This window comes from Schistosoma mansoni, chromosome 4 (genome assembly GCF_000237925.1).
Source record: "Schistosoma mansoni strain Puerto Rico chromosome 4, complete genome".
NCBI classification, from domain to species: Eukaryota; Metazoa; Platyhelminthes; class Trematoda; order Strigeidida; family Schistosomatidae; genus Schistosoma; species Schistosoma mansoni.
In genome coordinates this window covers 27,387,841-27,393,290 of record NC_031498.1, presented here as the reverse complement: position 1 = coordinate 27,393,290, position 5,450 = coordinate 27,387,841, and the positions used below count along the sequence as shown (strand labels likewise).

The 5,450-nt window shown below is 35.2% G+C and overlaps 1 non-coding gene across 1 annotated transcript; it reads left to right on the top strand.

Annotated features, from left to right (window-relative positions):
* The first annotated feature begins 3,502 nt into the window (after positions 1-3,502).
* Smp_sma.MAYBE.mrp.1.1 lies at positions 3,503-3,837 on the top strand. The gene has a single exon (XR_001974635.1).
* Positions 3,838-5,450: the final 1,613 nt, after the last annotated feature.

Here is a 5,450-nt window from a genome sequence, read left to right as displayed (position 1 = left end):
GGTCTAGCTTCAATTGACTCATGATTTCAACTTTGAAAAATAGCCAAGTATCAATAAATGTAAATATCGAAATAATGTACAACTTATACTGTAACGGTATTAAAAAACATTACACGCAACGTTACTAATGCGAGTTTGTTTTACTTATTGCAGGGTAACAAAGATTAAATGCATTGGAAGAAGAGGAACAAGCGGTATGCCATCTGAACCTGCAGAATAACGAGTAAAACTATTTTGTAATAACTTTCCCTTTTTTTGTACTCCAACAGCGTCTTTCAATTTCAAAAATATATCTGTTGTGCCAGTACACCGTGTTCTCACTTCGGAGGCACTTTTCGGTCCTGACTGTTGTGTTGTTGTTTCAGGTCGCTCCTGCTCCCAAGTGAACGTCATTATATAACGTGCTACAATACTTCTATTTTAAACAGAGAAACAAGGATATTAGCTAACTTAATAAATGGTATGAGCTTCTATAATGGTTGGGTTTTGACAATGTCTGTTATCACTGATTATTCAATACCATTTTAATATCTAACTTATTTTAAGTAATTGACACATAACAACCAATGGAGTTTTATTCCCTCTTTTAATGCTTGCCTTCATTTAATATGCTCCATTCTGATGATGGCCTTTTTCAAGATTGTACTTATTATCACCTACATTTATTAATCTGCTCCATTTTCAGTCCTACTCCTTTTTTTACTCACTTTTTTGATAGTTGTAACTTTGGTCATTCCTTTATATGTGTGAATCAGTTTGATGAAAGCTATTGATTTCGCTAAAGACAGTATACAGTCATCGTTTGCAATTTTACTTACTTACTTGCTTACTTACATATATTACACCTCGTGGAGGATCATAGGCCGCCCCACTAGCATTCTCCATCCAACTGCCACCTGGGCAATCCTTTCCAGTTGTTATTCATCCATTTAATGTCTGCTTCTAAGTTTTTAAACTAACGCACTAATACTAACAACAGTATCAACGATAACAATTGGAATAAGAACTTCATACGAAAATTGTTTCAAAATCATGATGACTGTACAACGATTATTACTTACCTTTAATAATAATAACAAACATTATTGTTGTCATTATTTTATTTAGAAATCTGTCTATAAGTACAGTAAATAATAGTTGAATTCGTGGGTCGATCAAAGCCAGACAATCATTGAAAATCTAGAAGCAATGGATATCCATTTCGTCCTAGTGTGGGACTGCTAAGCAAAGCTCATTCACAATTTAACATGTGGCACTCGAACTCAGGACCTTCAGTCTGGCTCGTGAACGCTCAACTCCTAGACCACTAATCCGACCGGCATCCAGCGGGTTAATGTCTAACTTCAATCAATCCTTGGTCTTGCGAGACCATTCATCCATTGTCTGAGGAAGATACTTGTCTCTACCTTACACTACAATCTCCTCAATCCCCCATTCTGATAATAAATAACAAACAGATTCTTCTCCATTCTATAAAAATACATTCATCTATGTGTTGATAGAGTATTATTCACAGAATATTTGATCACAATGTTTCTTGTTTATATGCCCCTGTTGTCGTTATGACCATCCTTATATTAGATAGTCTCCACTTTTATTATTAGAATACATGTATGATACAATGTGTTTTACACCATATTGTTTATCTAATGTATTGCTTCCTAATTCTGCTTTATTATTTCTAGAACATGTTCACAAGATGATATAGTCAGTATACACTTATCTTATCCAAAACTTTTCAAGATTATTTCAATATTAAAATTGTACTAAACTAATCATCATTGGTTCCAATCAAACAATAACTTATTTTCATAGTTGAGATCATGAGCCAATTGAAACTAAACCATCATGGAAAACCTAGAAGCACTAAATAACCGTTTCATCCTATTGTGGGACTTCTCAACTGTGCTCATTCACGATCCCGCCTCACGAGATTCGGACTCAGGACCTATCAGTCTCTCACATGCACGCTTAACCTCTAGACTACTGAGCTGATCATCATCCAACGATGTTATTGTCTAACTTCAACCGATTCACCAAATTGAGCGGCACATCCACCATTGTCTTCACTGAGTTACTATCTTACAAGAGGCAACAGAAACTTATTCTGATTGTAAAAAAAATAATGATTAAATAAAAAAGTAGTTTTGAATTTGATAAAATCTCATAAATTTTTGACAGTATGTTACATTGAATCCGATTGTTTTTATTGACTATCTACAACTAGTCTATGTAGTAGAATGTAGGATATCGCTCTTCTTTCTTTTTTTTTCCGGGCAAATTTTGTTACAAAATATGTACATTAATATTAGATTAGATTAGGCGCCGAAAAATTTTAAAGGTTCTCATGTATTTAATTGCAATCCATTTGTTTGTTTGTTTTTTGAAAACAAAATGGTTATTTGATCTGATAGGAAAGAAATAACTACAAAATTATTTACGTTTAATTTAGTCCAATAAATGAAATCGGATATGCTTACAATAATAATAATAATGTTTTGTGAAGCATCAGTTATATGTTTCATATAATAGTGACCCATACGATGGACTACAGTGTAAAGTAGTGCATGGAGGACAGCTGATAGATGTAATTCCAGTAAGGATCGGAGTCAGACAAGGCTGTCTACTCTCCCCCTTTCTCTTTCTTCTGGTGATTGATTGGATTATGTGGACTTCGATATCTGAGGGGAAACACGGAATACAATGAGCATCTCAGAATCAATTAAATGATTTGGACTTCACAGATGACCTAGAACTCCTATTTCATACACACGAACAAATACAGATGAAGACAACTAATGTAGCATCAGCCTCTGCATCAATAAGCCTCAATATACATAAAGGAAAAAGCAAGATCCTCAAATACAACACGGAGAACACCAACCCAATCACACTTGATGGCGAAACTCTGGAAGAGGTGGAAACATTCACATACCTGCGAAGCATCATTGATAAACAAGGAAGATCTGATGAAGATGTAAACGTGAGGATTGGCAAAGCAAGGGCAGCATTTCTACAATTAAAGAACATATGGAACTCGAAACAACTCCCTATCAAAAAACTTCAAAATAAGAATCTTCAATACGAACGTCGGGACAGTCAGTTCCACTGTACGGAGCTGAAACGTGGAGAACTACTACATCCGTTGTCATGAAGGTACAAGTATTTATAAACAGTTATCTACGCAAAATACTCAACATTCACTGGCCGGATAGTATGAGCAACAGCGTTTTATGTGAGAGAACAAACCAGCTTCCAGTTGAAGAGGAAACTAGGAAAATACGTTGAAGTGGATAGGACATACATTGAGGAAATCACCAAACTGCATCATGAGGCAATCCCTAACTTGGAATCTTGAAGGGAAGAGAAAAATAGGAAGGCCAAAGAACACATTATGCCGAAAAATAGAAGCAGATATGGAAAGGATGAATGTTAACTGTAAAGAACTGGAAAGGATTGCCCTGGACAGAGTTGGATGGAGAATGCTGGTGGGTGACCTATGCTCCTCCACGAGAGGTAACAGGCGTAAACGTAATAGTGACCCGGTTATAAATTGATCGATGGAACTCAATCAATACTACAAGAATAGGATTACTTACAATCAGTGATTACATAATATAAAAGTCCCAGTCTTACGGGAAAGTTGTCATGACTTCGATACTTCAATGGTAAGTCTCAATTTGAATATGAGAAATCTTAACTCATCTAAACGTAGCCAAAAGTTTATGCGTTCAGTAGATAGTTGATAATAACGTTCTTAGTTAAAATAATGAATGGTGTAAGGTAGAAATTAGGATGAAGTGTGAGTTAAATTTATATTTCATATGAATCTAATATATTTTTTTCATCTATCTTTTGATACAACCTAAAGTAATCCGTATGTTTATTCCAAGTATGTACACTATCTTGTGAGATGAATATCGATTCACTGATTCAGTCATTACTATGATTACTGTCAAAAGTAATTACACATAGGCGGTCCAAGATGTGAATATTTATTAACCAACTTGCAGATAATTTCCATCAATGTCCTACTTATTTTGAAAGTGGATTAGAAATTAGGCACTCATGGTGATCTATTTCGTTCTGGTTTGGGACTTGCTGCAGTTCACAAGTTAGATCATGTTATAAATTAGGATTTTATAATTAGCGATGGAAGAAGTATAGGGATTTTTAGATTAATGAATCCAGCAGTGATGTATTGGGATATGTAATGATAGGGTATGAACTTCAAAACTCTTCTTCAACTCTGTCGTATAACTTTTTGCAACCATTGTGTTGTTGCATTCATTTTTATTTGCGATTCGACTTGACGAAATAAGTTGTTGGTGAACAAATGTAAGGGATTGCCTCATGATGCAGTTTGGTGATTTCCTCAATGTATGTCCTATCCACTTCAACGTATTTTCCTAGTTTCCTCTTCAACTGGAAGCTGGTTTGTCCTCTCCCATAAAACGCTGTTGCTCATACTATCCGGCCAGTGAATGTTGAGTATTTTGCGTAGATAACTGTTTATAAATACTTGTACCTTCATGACAACGGATGTAGTAGTTCTCCACGTTTCAGCTCCGTACAGTGGAACTGACTGTCTCGACGTTCGTATTGAAGATTCTTATTTTGAAGTTTGTTGATAGGGAGTTGTTTCGAGTTCCATATGTTCTTTAATTGTAGAAATGCTGCCCTTGCTTTGCCAATCTTCACGTTTACATCTTCATCAGATCCTCCTTGTTCATCAGTGATGCTTCCCACGTTCATGAAAGATTCTACCTCTCTTTATCGTATAAGTTTGAATAATTCAGTTTGTATTGTTAGTAAACATAATCAGTTCGACTGGCAAAATGTTTGTTGACAACATATATAGTTTCATACACCTATGCAAGCAAACTTCAACAGAAAATATTCACACAAAAAGTAGAAATGTTATTTTGTATCAGTTTACTTCTTTCGAAACATCATCATCATCATCATCATCTTGTTCTATTCCTGTTAAATCAAATTATCTTATAGGCTATCAATGAATTCATAATGTCTGAATAAAACATTATTATTGTTGGATATATGAGTCATATCTTTTTACAAATACAATGTTGTACAAAGTTAACGGCATTAAGCTTTAAGATTTACTAACTTTGATTATCTTAATGAATGGGGGTAAATTATTTATTATGTTAAATTCACTTAGTATTGTTTGTGTGAATCTTCTCATTGATGTTTAGGACTGCAACTAGTCACCCTCTTATTGGCATATGCGCATCCTGTGCTCACTTCCTCTATATTGCCTGAAGTCACAAGCTTTATAAGCAAAGATGGATCTTGGCTAGCAGTGGAATACAGGACGCGCTTTTCGTCCTATTTGGGACTTGTCAACTGGATGACCTGCATCTCAAAGGTGATGTTCACTCTGCGACTCGAACCCTCTACCTTTCGCTTCAAAGGCCATCGCGTAATCC